At 38.0% G+C, this 14,947-nt stretch overlaps 1 protein-coding gene across 4 annotated transcripts in view; it reads right to left on the reverse strand.

Annotated features, from left to right (window-relative positions):
* Positions 1-14,947, reverse strand: part of CEP85L (centrosomal protein 85 like) — a 192,060-nt gene that overhangs the window by 59,887 nt on the left and 117,226 nt on the right. The window lies entirely within an intron of this gene.

Genomic DNA, 14,947 nt, shown 5'->3' on the forward strand with positions numbered 1-14,947 from the left:
TAAGGGAAGGGGAGAGATAGGTGGGGAAGCTGCACCCAGACTCCTAACCACACCTCAGTACCCCGGCATGGGAATGGCCATCCACTCGATGTCACCCCCAACATGGAGCATGTTGGGAGGTTTATTTATGCAGCATAATTCTGACATGCTGTCAATCTCGCTGATCCAAGGATGAGAAAATCTTTCCAAAGTCCACTGGTTGACATTTGCCCAGAAATTTGCTATCACTACACCGCTAGGGTAGTTGACCAATTTGTTCTGTCCTCCTTCCTCTGCACTGTACCAGGTGTCCTCTGCAGGCCCAATGGACTGCCATATCCTCCAAGTGCATCTGGGTATTCTCCATCCAAGCCACTGAGGAAGCTCAATTCTGACACATGCACTACCCTTCAGGCCACAGATCCCATAATTTTCCCCACAGTTGGAGTTCTGAGTCTAGCAGTTCAGTTGGGGGGAATCCCCACAGAAACTTTGTCTGATATGATCCCAGATATGACTCATGTATGGCCAGTATGGAGTCTAGCTTAGTCCATCGCAAACATTAACCTATGCACACCCTCTAAACCTGGACACAGATATCTCAACTGCAATGTATGCATTGGCCAAAATGTTGGCCTGGACTTTGCATGTATTTTAAATGCTTATTTACTCATTTTTAGTAACTATACATGCAGAATGGCAGTTACAGAGAGAAAGAGAGCAAGCTTTAATCCACTGGTTTAATTCCCAAATGCCTGCAACAGCTGGGGCTGGGAAAGGTTGAAGACAGGAGCCAGCTACTTCATCCAGGTGTAACAACTGCGTGTCAGGGACTCATCTACTTGAGAGCCATCACCTGCTCTCTCTGAGGTGCATTAGTGAATCTATAACGACCATATTTAAAGAAATAATTTACTTAGGGTAAATATAATGATTGAATTTAAAATATCACTATCATTTAGTATCACTGAAATTAACACACTTCTAATTTTAAAAAAGTGGGGGGAGCTGCATACATGAAAGCTAAAACAGCAATATTCATGAAAAGAAAAGAGTGCTGCTATCTGCTGGTCCCCTCCCCAAGCACTCATAACAGTGCAAGCAGCCCGAGATCCAGAAACACACTGCACGTTGCACACGTGGGTGGCAGGAACCCAGCTACTTGGCCATCATGCCAACTCTAAGATCTTAAGCTCTTATTGTTAGGCAAGGTATTTTAAGATATCTTAAGATAATTAGAACATATACCCAAAGACTGCAGATGCAAGAAAATAAGAATATAAACAGAAATTAATAGATTAAAAGAGAAAAACAGTGAAAAATGACAAATGTAAAAAATTAGTTGTGAAGATTAAATTGGCACATTTTTAGACTGAGGGAAAAAATGAAAATGAGAGTCACCAGTATCAAGGACAAAATAGAAGGTCAAAGAAGAATTAAATACATCAAAGGAGATATTACAACAAATACCACAGAAATAAAAAGAATCAACAGGAACTACTACAAAAAGCTATATGTCAACATTGGAAAATCCAGAAGAAATGGAAAGATACCTGGGCATATGTGCCCTACCAAGATTGAGTCAGGAAAACACAGAAATTTAAACAGACCAACAATCAAGACAAAGATCAAATCAGTAATACTCTCCCAACAAACATAAGCTAGACCATATGACTTCCCTGCTGGATTCCACCAAACTTCTCAAGAACAACAAATTCCAATTCTTCTCAAACTATGAATAGCAACTGCAAGAGGAAATGCTCCCAAAGTCTATGAGGCTAGTATCACCTGAATTTCGAAACTAGACAAAAATAAAGGCAACTATAGACCAATAACCCTGATGTACACAGATGTAAAAATCCTCCACAAAATACCAGCAAATCAAATCCAACAACTTAACAGGAAAAAAAAAATAATCACTCGGACCATGTGGGATTTATCCTATAGATGTGCAAGGATGGTTCAACATGTGAGTCAATAAATGCGATATGTCACATTAATAAATTAAGAATAAAAAAGTATGATGATCTCAATAGATGCAGAGAAAGCAGTTGATAAAATATAACATCCTTTCATGATAAAATTAAAAACCTTAAGCAAACTGGGTATTGAAGGAATATTCCTTAACACAATCATGGCAGTGTAAGACAAACCCAAAGCTAACACAATACTGAACGGGGAAAGTTGCAAGCATTTCCAGCAATATCCGGAAGTAAACAAGGACATCACTGTCTCTACAGCTGTTCAATACAGTCCTACAAGTTTTACCCAGAGACCTTAGACAAAAAAGAGAAATCAAAGGTATACAAATTGAAAAAGAGGAAGTCAAACACTTCTCTGATAGTAAATCCAGACAACATACTAGAAGAGACCTTGACAAACAATCGTCATTAACAAATTTAAAAATAAACTAATTTATATATCACAGAAATACATATAATAAAGCATTAGGCTCATCCTAGAAATACAAACTTAACACATTAATAAGGTAATTAAAAGTTAAAACTAGACATAACTTTAGTGAGGTTATGTGAATCAAGGTTATTATTCTAAAATCAATCATACTTCTACATACTAGCAATAAAAATTGTAGACAAAACGTCATTATCAAAAATACTTAAAAATTTAAAAGATTATGTTGAAAAGCTGTACAATAAAAATTATGTGTAAAGCATCACTAAGAAATGACAGAAATCCTTTAAAAGGAGAAATTTACTTCAGCACTGTTATCAATTGTCCCTACATTTATTTATAGAGTAAATCAATTCCAATCAATTCCAGCAAATCTTTCTTTCAAAGATGGCAAGCCAATTCTAAACTCTGTATGGAAATACAGATAACATATACTACTCGAATTCAAGACCTACTATACCAAATATTCCTAATAATTGTGGTGACAGAAAGACAAATGAGACAAAGATTCACAAATACACTAGTGCACAAATGGTTAATTTATTTTCATACAAGAGCAGAGGTAGTTAAATGATTTTGGTATTTGCACAAAGATATGCAGGCCAATGTATACTCACAATCATCCAAAATTAAAAACTCCACAGACACAATAACTGCTAAATGGATAAACAATCTGTGCTACATTCATAAAGAACCTACTGAGCAATAGAAGCACACTGCTGGCACATTCAATAACGTGGATGACTCCCAAAGCATGATGTTAAGTAAATAGCCATACTCAAATGTTACATACTATCTGTCGCTGCTTACAAAACTTCTAGAAAAGGTAAAACTACAGAAACAGGAAACGGATTAAGAGTTTCCAGGATTGGGTTAGAGGACTGCCTACGAAGAGGCAAAAGGTAACTTTTCGTAGTGATGGAAATGTGTACAATGGCTGGTATGATAACATAACTATTTTCACTTCAAGATTCCAACAACACATTTTTAAAAGTTTAATCCCGTGTGTGTGTGTTTAACCCCAGAAAAAAATGAAATCCTTTTCTCTAAAATCAACAAGACAGATATCCACTCTCAACACCCTTATTAAATATGCCAGACAAGGGAAAGAAATAAAGGACAGTCCAATGAGAACGGATTAAATTATCCCTGTTTGAAAATGACATGATTTTTATAAGCAGAAAAACCTAAAGACTCCATCAAAGGCCTGTCAGAACTGATAAAATCAGTAAAGCAGGACACAAAAATAAACATAAAAATAATTGCATTTTATATACCAATAATGAAATATCTGAGAAATAAGTCATGAAAGCAATCCTATACAAAACATCTAAACATATGCATAAATACACACATGCATACATATCTTGGAATAAATTTAACCAAGAAAGTGATTTACTTCTGCCATGAAAATTATAAAACACTGATGAAAGAAAATAAATAGGCCATGTATTGACAGATAGAGATATCACATGTTCATGGACTAGGAAAGTAGTGTTAATATGCTTATACTACCCAAGACAAATCTGTAGGTTCAATGCAATATCTACCAAAATGCCATGGACAGAGGACTAGCATAGTGCCACAGCAAACTAAGCTACCAATAGCTATGCTGGCATGCCATATCAGAACAATGGATCTGGACTAGCTTCCTGCTAATGCACCTGGGAAGGCAGCCTGCCACCCATATGAGACCAGAATGGAGTTCCTGACTCCTGGTTTAATGCTAGTCCAGATCCAGCTATTGCAGGCATTTAGTCAGTAAATCAGCATATAGAAGAGTCAGCCTGCCACTTTCTCTCTCACTATACCTAACCAAAAAAAAAAAAGAGATATTCTTCACATAAAGAAAACCACAAAACAAATATTAAATCACAAAGACTCCAAATATCTAAAACAATTCTTAGTAGAAAGAAAAAAGCTGGAAGTATTATAATACCTGACTTCAATATATATTATAAAGCTCTATTAACCAAAACAGCACAGTACTGGCATAAAAATAAAGCTTTAGACCAATGGGCCAGAACACAGAACTCAAAAAGTAAAACTCGGGCCCGGCGCGGTGGCGCAAGTGGTTAAAGGTCCTTGCCTTGCACGCCCGGGATCCCATATGGGCGCTGGTTCTAATCCCGGCAGCCCTGCTTCCCTTCCAGCTCCCTGCCTGTGGCCTGGGAAAGCAGTCGAGGACGGCCCAAAGCTTTGGGAACCTGCACCCGCGTGGGAGACCCTGAAGAGGCTCCTGGCTTCGGATCGGCATAGTATCGGCCCGTTGTGCTCACTTGGGGAGTGAGTCATTGGACGGAAGATCTTCCTCTCTGTCTCTCCTCTCTGTATATCCGCCTTTCCAATGAAAAAATAATAATAATAAAAAAAAAGTAAAACTCACCTATTTTACTGATTTTCCAAAAAGGCAGCAAGACGGATATTGGGGAAAGGAAAGATTCTTCTTCAAAAATGGTGCTTAAAAAACTGGATAAAAATATAAAAACTGGAAAACTATTATGCCAAACCAAAGAGCTTCTGCATAGCAAACAAAATAATTAGAGTAAAGAAATCTCATAAATAATGGGGAAAAAATCTGTAAACAACTCATTCACAGGAGTTAACATCCAAAATTTATAAATAATGCAAACTGAATGGAAAAACTGTCCACAAATGATCTAATTTTAAATAGACAGATGACTTCAAACAGACATTTCTTAAAAGAGGATTTACAAATGGTCAATAAGTCTTTGCAAAAATGCTCATCATTACTCATCATCAGGAAGCACAAGTGTAAGCTACAAGGTGATACAAGTAAGCACAGATTTCAACAAATTTTGGAAACAGTATGAAGCCCACCCCACCAAACAGAAAACAGTATGGAGGCTCTCCAAACACTGAGGGAAAAAAGCCACTGTATTATGTATATGTGTACACACATAAAATATATGCATGCATGTGTATACATATGCATATATACACACATATATATCATATATATGAGCTTCATCAATCTACTACTGAGTATATTTCCAAAAGAAAGTTAATCTGTCAAAGACATGTCTGCATTAATTGCCTATACAGTCCTACTTACTACTACTCAAGATACAGACTAAACCTAGGTCATCAAAAGATTAATGGATAAGGAAAATATGGTAGATAAAGATGTAAATTTTATTCAGCCATAAGCAAGAATGAAATTCTGTCACCTGCATCATTATGCATGGAACTGGATTAGTAATGACAAGCAAAATCTTTCCGGTACAGAAAGACAAGCAGTGTATTGTATTCACATGTACCTGGAAACTACAAAGCTGATCATATTGAAATAAAGAAAGCAACAGCAGTTACTAGAGCTTGGGAACAATGTGGGGGAATGTCGGCAATGCCAGTGGCGCCCAGTAACCCAAGTCAAGGGACTAGGGTTACAAAACAGACAACACACAGTGGGTCATTCTTGTAAAGAGAATGCCAATTTATTCAAAGTTGGTCCCCATTTTTATAGTCTGCTTAGCTCCTCCCAGTACTTTCCCAATGCTCAAGCAACTCCTAAGCTCCCTGGAGGGCATCTTAAAAAGGGGAAGCAGGGAAGAGGGAAATTGCAGTCAAGCCAGGGGCTAAAGGCCAAGATTGCCCATCCTGTTACACCTTGAGAAACAAGCTAAGCTGTGGAGTTAACCCTTGGGTGACCGGAGTCTACAGGGGAAAAGGGTGGAAGAAAGGATTTTAAATGTTCCCAATACAAAGAAATGGTAAGTGTTTGAGATAATAGGTATGTCAATTACCAGTATATGTAATACACTATCTGTCATACACTAAAATGTCACGTTATATCTCCATACATATAATTTTAATGTGTGGATTAAAAATAAAACCACTTACCTAAAGATAATCCTACTAAAAGGGGTACTTTTTAAGAAAAATTAGTTCACAAAACATCATGTCAGATAAATGTCTGAAAGAACTTCAATGCATGTCAACAAAGGAACTGATAATTAACTGTAATAAATATATACAACAGAATGCTACATGGCAATTAAATAGGACTGGTATACTAACCAATATGGATGAAATTCACATATTATGCTAAGTAAAAAAGAACACAAAATACAACTATACGTATTCAATGATGATAAAAGTACCAACAGAGAAAAGGCCCAAATTAAATCTACAGAGCATGGGAACTCTAGTTTGAGTGGCAGTTAAAAGGATAAATATAGTTTTTAAATAGACTGGAACTATTATTACAATTAAAATTAATATGGCTATGCAATTCAGGGATGTTAACCTGCACCAAAAAAAATAATTACAGGAAATATTATACCTATTTCAACCTCTACATTACATTAGAACTTCAGGGAATGAAGGCCTATCTACAACAGAACACTTCAGTGCACCAAAGGCATGGATATTTTAACAGGCATGGTCTCGGCTCTAACTGCCAAGCTCCTTATCACTTTTATGCCATAGTATATCCTCAAAAGTCTTAAGAGAAAAGCCCAAATAAAGTAACTACACTATACCAAGAATGCAAGACAGCTGGTAACACCTACTGATGGCTCTGAACAATATCAATACTTCAAGAAAGCAGAGTAGCCTTCTTTTAAGGCAGAGAGCAATCCTGCTTACTAACATTAAAAAAAAAAAGGAATGCATTTTATATTCTAGTAACCTATGTTCAATTTTTCATTTTTCCAAAGAAACAAAAATTTCAACCTAATAAATTATAACAACCAATGAGGTTAGACCAGTAGCTGTACATTGGCGATGAAACACAAAATTAGTCATATTCCCCAAATCTCAGATATTATTTTGGCAAAAGAGCAGGTATCAAAATTCACACACTGATAAAACAGAAAATTCCTGTAGTGATTATGTTAATTTCATTAGTAAATTACATTTCTACTTGACTGGAGCCAATATGAATTAAGGAGAATATAATAACTTAAACACAGAGATGCACAATTTATATTTACAACTTGCAAGTAATAATAAAACTAGGCATGAGTAATGATAAATGCTTACAATTATAGGAGGCATTTTGGAACAGAAAATGTATACAAAATAATACTTCAAAATCTACAAAGGTGAAGCATAGGCCCTTTTTCTTACACTTTCCTTCTGCATTTAACAATTAGAAAACTTGAGGCAAAGTCCTTAATTTGTATGTTTTCCTACAAATGCATAAGTCATACTATTCTCTGTTGATTAAAACAATATGGCATGCTTCTGGCCATTATAGAGGGTCACATATAGGTGTATCTCCTCAGAAGTGGCAACTACTTGCCCATTATTGAACAGAAACAGTGGGCACCTATAACAATCTTAATTGCATGTTAGATGAGACCCAGACGCCAGGAAAAGTTGCCAAGATACATCACTTATCAGTCAAACATGCCTCTAATAAAAGTTTACACTACTGCAGCTGAAAATAGTTCAAAATTTTTTGGCCTGGACACAGGACAACTACAGTCAACCAGAATACAACCTCTTCAATACTTCAAGTTGGTTATCTCCACCTCCTTCATTTGCCTTTGTCCTTGAACCAATTCATCATTCACAACATGTCAAACAGCCCAGCAAATCTTCCTGTTTCCTAGAATAGCTATCTGCAGAGATACTCCACAAGTGTTTTTATGTTGTTGTTGACGAATATGATACCTCAAACACAATAAATTCACAAGGCTCAACAATGAAGATGAAAATAAACTGCAAATAACAGATTTTTTAAAACTTGTATTCACCAAGAAAAATATAAATTATGTTATCATGAAAAGGCTTCTGCATTTAATATAAAACCTGTATCATTCTAAGTTCATGGAATTCTTTGCTACATATTTTCTCTAAGCAAAACAAAAAAAAAATTCATTAAGCTGAAGTATGTCATCTTGATAACCACAATTTTATACAAAGAACTATGTTATTAATAGTCTTATTATTTCTTCTACTTCTTATTATGTCATTCTACCATGCTTTACTGCTTTACTGAAACAAAAATTTAACATATCTAATTACTTCAAAATGAAAAGACCTTGGAGAATGGTTAAAAAAAATAATAAACCAAAGAAACTGATTTTAAAAAACGATGTTTCATAAAAATACATTGTATAAGAATAAAGAGAAAGTGAAGGCATTTCTGCTTTCCGCAATTACTACTCAGTCTTTTCTTTTGAAGAAACGGACATCTTTCCTCTCAAAATTCAATCTGTATCTAGAGCCAATCTGTTTAAAGAAAAAGCAGCAGGAGACAGCCAGCACCCCACAGAACTCTAGTTTGTGTCCTGGTTGCTCCACTTCTAATTCACCTCCATGTTAAAGTCCTGGGGAAAGCTGTGGAAGATGGCTCAAGTGCCTAGCTCCTGCCATCCACATAAAAGGCCCAGAAGTACCTTGCTCTTGATTTCAAGTTGGCCCAGCCTTGGATGTTGCACACAGCGGGGGATGGACAATCTTTCTCTCTCTCCCTCACTCCAACTAATTCAAACCAGTCAATAAATCTTTCAAAATTATATATGTGTATGTTAAAAGAAAGGAGCCAAGCATGACACATGCTAATTACAGCCATAATGCAAAGTAAAGCTAAGAGTGTATCCAAGCTTAAAAAATAAGTCAGGTTCCTTAACTCAAAACCAACAGAGCTGTCTTCAAACTTAATCATGAACTTACGTGTTGGGAGCTTTGGCTGCTCAGCCCTAAGATGACGCCTTGGCTGTATGCCAGGGTCATGAGAAAGAGGCCTAGCAGAATCCGGAACTTCATCCTGATTGGCCCCTGGTGCATGCTTACCGCGTGCAGGGTTAGTACTCTGCGTTATGATTGGTGTGCTTCACGCGTGCTGTATTGACCTTAATGTTGATTGGATGGTGAAATGTACACATTGTGAAGTTTGTGCGGAACGGGAGGGGGGAGGAGATGGAGCATAATAAAGAAGCACCACGGAAAAGGACACGGTGTGTGTGAGGTTTTCTCTGCGGGTCAGGGAGCTCGCCACACTTATGTACCAATGTAGTTTTGCCCAAACCCTTTTGTTGCTATAATATCTTTTTAAATTAAGGAAATATATATAAATAACAGAATGTAATGGATTAAATGCTCAAGAATGAAGAACTGAATCTGTGGGGAAACACTACAAATTCCTGAACAATACCAGAACTTCCTTAACAATCACACAGCATCATAGTCTACAGAATTTTAAAGCAAATACCTGATGATCTGAAGTCTGATTATTTCTATGGCTTCATTTGTTCTGGTGTGTGTGTGTGTGTGTGTATTTCCCTTTTCTATTCTGGCTTTGGCTTCTTTAAATCAAAATATGCATTCACCTGGCTTCATGTTGTATGTCCTCATTTGATTTTCAAATCTGACCTTCTTTCTTCTGGTATTACCCTATACAAATGGTTTACTTTAAAAGCTAAACCGTTCTTTTCCACTGACATGTATAATTGAGAGACAAGTTTCTAGTTACCATGAAGCATGCTATATAGCATTCTGCCACTTAAAATGCATTTTAGAAATTTCCAAAAAGTATGCAAAACTGCATGAGTCCTTTTGGCCATTCTTTATCTCAATAAATCTGGCCATTCTTTATGTCAATGCAATTCCCTATTTCTAACTGGACATTTCAAAGCAAAAAAAAAAAATCTTTCAAATTCAGACAACTATGAAAAATTAAAATTCTTGGGCCTTCAGGTGCTTGACAAATTAATTCTAAAAGCAACCTTGAGGTCACCTACAGGTTATTTCAGTACTCCCCATTTCCCCTTAAGAATAACTGTCTCAACCACTGGCCCACAGAGGGAACTCTCACTCTGCATAGCAGATTACTATTCTTGGTCTGATTTCAACTTAGATGATTTTTTAACTAATTTCTTCTTCAAAAGCTTTAAAATGTAAGGCAATAATCTCAAATATTTAACACAGAGAATAACCTCAACTGTTAAGTTAAAATCTTCCTCCCAGGTACCTAGAAGTGTAACCTTTAAAAAGACCTCTAGACAACTCTTAGACCTAGGGGGTTAGGATACCTGCATCTCACCCTGGCGTTCGGGGCTCAGCTTCCTGCTAATGCTCATGCGGGAAGAATGGCTCCAGTGGGCTTGATTGCTGCCACCCTAGTGGCAGAACTGGACTGAGTTCCAGGTTCTTGTTCAGGTCTGGCCCAAACAAGGTGCTGCAGCATCTGAGGAGTTTTGAGGAGTAAATCAGCACACAGGATCCATGACTTTTTCTCTTTCTCTATGCTTCTAATTGAACAAATTATAAAAGTTGTTTTTGGGGTGTTTATGGCACAAAATCTCAAAGCCTGCATTTTATTGTAGTATGTACCATGTAAATACGAAAATGCTTAAATGAGTCACCATTAAAAATTAACGGCTTGTCAAAAAGTCTTCAGAAAAATTGGTCTGTCTTAAAGACTGCTTTATTCAGGACAATACAACAAATTGGATTTTAAATACTCTGTGTTGGATTACATGATTTCCTTTTCATATAGTAAAAAAAAAAAACCTTTAAGGAATTAAGAAAATGCCACAAAATTATCTAAAAATAAAAATTGAAAAATGCACCCAGTTTCAGTGGAGATAACGAGGAACAGAGTATGGCATGCGGTTACATACATGCTATTGTTAACTTCTGGCTTCTGTATGAGGTAGTGGTTTCACACTCATATTTATTAATAAAATGTCAAAAAATAATTATCATTTAGAAACCTAAACTTATGAACAAAAACAGGATATGCATACCAGTATTAAGAATATATAAGCACCAAGGACTGCCACAAACCAATGAAGAACAATTTTTAAAATTTTTAATTAGTAATTATAAAATGCAATGTGAATCGTATGTACAATTTTTTATTGTTTTTAGTTTCAATGACAGCATTTTGTAGATATAGAAATTTCACCTTTTCCCTCTCCTTTATCCCTCCTAATTTTCCACTCCCACCATCTTCTCCCATATTACTAAAGTAATATAGCTCTTTAGTAACAGTTACTAGTTTAGCATTCTGCTATTTAAGAGCATCATGGCCTTGTAGGTATAGCCAAAGGTAGAAAATCTAGTGTTATATTATCAAAGTATATTTAATTGCTTCATTGGGAGTAGAGATGCGTATAGATACCTTTTTTTTTTTAGAATTAAGAAATGTTTATTTTGATGTAAATATATTTCTTAACCCAAAGGGTTGCTTTTATTTATTTTTTTATTTTACTTTTGATCATGTTTACACAGTTGATTAGGGTGGGAAGGCTCAAGGGTTAGAGCAATTGGCTGACATAGTCCACCTGAGAGTCTCCATTTGCCCAGATATTCACTGCAAACACTTGGCTGAGGTAGTTGATCAATTTGTTCCATCCTGTTATGGTGCTAGATGTCCTCTGCAGGCTCCAATGGACTGCCACATGCTCCATGTGCATCCTGATATGCTGTCCACTGCTCTATCCAAGCCACTGAGGAAGCCCAGCTCTGACACATGTACTCCACAGTTAGACCATGGAATCTGCAATTCTCTCCACGGTTGGAGTTCTGAGTCCAGCAGTTCAGTTGGGTAAATATACAAAGAAACCTCATCTGAGGCTATCCCAGACCTGTTTTTCTGTGTGCCTGCCAATCTAGGATCTGGCTCAACCTGTCATTCACATTAGCCTACGCACACACTGATGGTTGCAATTGCTGGGTCAGTTCTATCTCCAACCCTGTCTTTTACTCAGAATAATGGCTATTATGGCCCAGCCCAATCCTGCCCACCTCACACCTGGCCTTCACGCAAACCTTTGGGAGCTGCAACCTAGTCAGAGCGGCCCACAATAACCGCCACCAGTCCCACCCCATGCACTAGTTCTAGTGTTTACAAGTATGTACAGCAGACTGGTCCAGTTGTCCCACATCCCATTCAGCTCTAATGTCAATGGGCATTGATGCCTCCTATTTCAACCCAACAAGCCCCATTATTCAGCTCACAACTCATGCTGGCAGGTGCCACTCTGTCTAGCCATGTCTGCCCCCAATCCTGGTTCTCATGTTCAGCAGTTGGAATAGCAACCCAAGAGAGAGGTGCCCACAATTTCCCTAATGGCCCATTCCCACTCCCAGATCTTGCACTCTCCAGGTGGTTCTGCAGTCTAGCCTGACAGAATTTGCCCCTAGTACCAGCTGCCAGCTGGTGCTGCAGCAAAGCCCAAACAACCCTCACCCAATGTGACTTTTGCATTTACCAGTGGGTTCACTCAGCCCAGCTTTGTTTTCCTCCTAACCCAGCTCACCTGCAGGCCAACAGATATTGTAGTCCTGCCTGACCTGGTCTGCCCCTGTTCCCAGCTCTCACACTCCCCAGTGGGAACAGTGGCCCAGCAAGGGAGCCTCCCCGCAGCCTCCCTCCCAGGCTCATACTCCTCCCCACCTGGACCTCACAGGTACTGGTTGGGTGTTACGGCCCAGTCTGACATGGCCCACCTCATCTCGGCATTTGCCAGTGTGTGCTGTAGCCTGGCCTGGCCTATTTCACCCCCAGTTCCAGTTCACATTAGTGGGGGCTACAGTCTAGCATAGCGCAGCCCAGCCAGCTCTTAGTCCTGGCCCTAATGGTACTACGGCCCGACCTGGCTTGTCTCACACACCATTCTGGCTCTCCGATCTGCCAGCAAGTGATATATGATACAGATACAATTCTAAGGATATAATGATATTCCCTTCCTCCTTCCCTCCTATATTTCTTCCTTCTCCATCCAAAAAATTTTAATTCTTAAGACAGCAAATTAATAGGAACTATTTTACCCTCCAACATATTATCTTGCAGATACATCTTATACTTTAAAATAACAAGAACGATTACTATATTTCTATCCCATGTTTACAAATCATTCAATCCTCTTCCTTATGTAAAACTTCAAAACTGAATAGGATTTTTTTTACCATCCTTGACACTTTTACAGGGTAACTCACCACAGAATCTGAGAAGCCTTCTTCACTCCCACTTACGTTGATCCAATCAGCTCTCCATTTGATCAGCATGTATCTAACACCCTGAGACAGGTTTTATTCTAAGTAATAGCACAATAAAAGATAAATAGCAGTACAACTGATCAGTTCTCAAAAAGTTTGGGTACTTTCTCTACCACAGACACACTAGTCAACACAATGAACACATATAACAGTGATACACGCAAAATTATTTGGTGTATGGAAACAAAGACTTCATAGAAGTGATAAATTGAGAAAGCATTTTGACAATAAGTTTTGGTAAGAAATATGTTCTTACACACTGAAGCAGCACAAAAAGTGCTAAGGCTCAAAATAGAACAAAAACCTGTTCAGATGGCCACAGGCAGCTGCATGCAGGGCAGCCGGAGCACAGACTGCAAAGGAATGTGATAACAGAGAAAATATGAAAGACAGGGCCTAATACCAACCTGTTTGGCTTTCAACATGTTGGAGAACCCAGTCTTCTATACAAGTACAGAAGCATTCTGCTACACAGACATTCTTTAGCTTTTTTGTGTCATGGAATTTTTTGGTAGCTACAGAGTAGTGGAAGCCTCTGCTCTGTTCTTAGAACACATTTATGTACATAAAAGACACAACCTTCCAAGTAATTTTTGAAGCCACACCGCTTTTACGACAGTAGATCATAAGCCTGTACTGTGCCCAGTCACTTCCCTCACAGCACTTGGACATTTGAAAAAACAATAACAAGAGGAAACCCACTCTCATTTCCTCTCAACATGTTCCCTGAAGCAGGTCCTACGAAGCAAATCATACGATCCCCATTGGAGAGGTGCTTTTGTTTCAATTACACAAAAGGAATATCCTTATCCCTGAAGACACAAGAATTAAGAAAACAGGCATCGCTAATTTTCTCCCCACTTTATTAACATGAGATTATACATTTTGTTCCACCATATTGCTCAGTGAAGGTTCACTTTTTCAGCAAATTTAGCCATAAAAAGACCCAAGTTCACCTGTTCCGCTGGGTCCTATTCCCTTAAGCTTTCCACATCCTTTGAAATTTAAGTACTTGTCTTTCCTGGTAAGTAAATCAGTCATGAACCTAGCAACTGGTGGGGAAAGAAGTCCCCAAGCCCCATCAACATACACGTACACACTTTCAGAGTACAGTATCAAAAGGGAAAAGCAGGAATAACTACAGTGAGAAGCCAAACAATGACCACACCTTAGCCATGGTTCAAGATGAACTAACCTCAACAGTGAGAAGTCACATGAGTTACAGTACGTATGTGTCGCTGACATACAGTGTGATACAACTGCCACCTTACTTCTTTGGCCTTTTTCTCAAACGCATGTTAATGAGTTTAGCCATTAGAAAAACATTGTCTAAATCCCATTTGGGTGAAATGATACAAAAGTATATGCCCAGTACAACAGGAAAGTCTGGTAAAATGATACAATCCAGGGGAAATAAGGAGACATGACAATTGAAGTCAGTGTGAGAATCAATCAATAATTGTTAAGACACATGTACCATACTAACGGAGGTTGCTAGCAAGAGGCAAAACAGGTGTTTGCCTAGCAGTTGAAATGCCCAGGTGCCACGCTGGAGTGACTCCAGCTAATTCCAGCT

This window comes from Ochotona curzoniae, unplaced genomic scaffold, assembly GCF_017591425.1.
Source record: "Ochotona curzoniae isolate NIBS_2020 unplaced genomic scaffold, NIBS_Ocur_1.0 scaffold_3890, whole genome shotgun sequence".
Lineage (NCBI taxonomy): Eukaryota > Metazoa > Chordata > Mammalia > Lagomorpha > Ochotonidae > Ochotona > Ochotona curzoniae.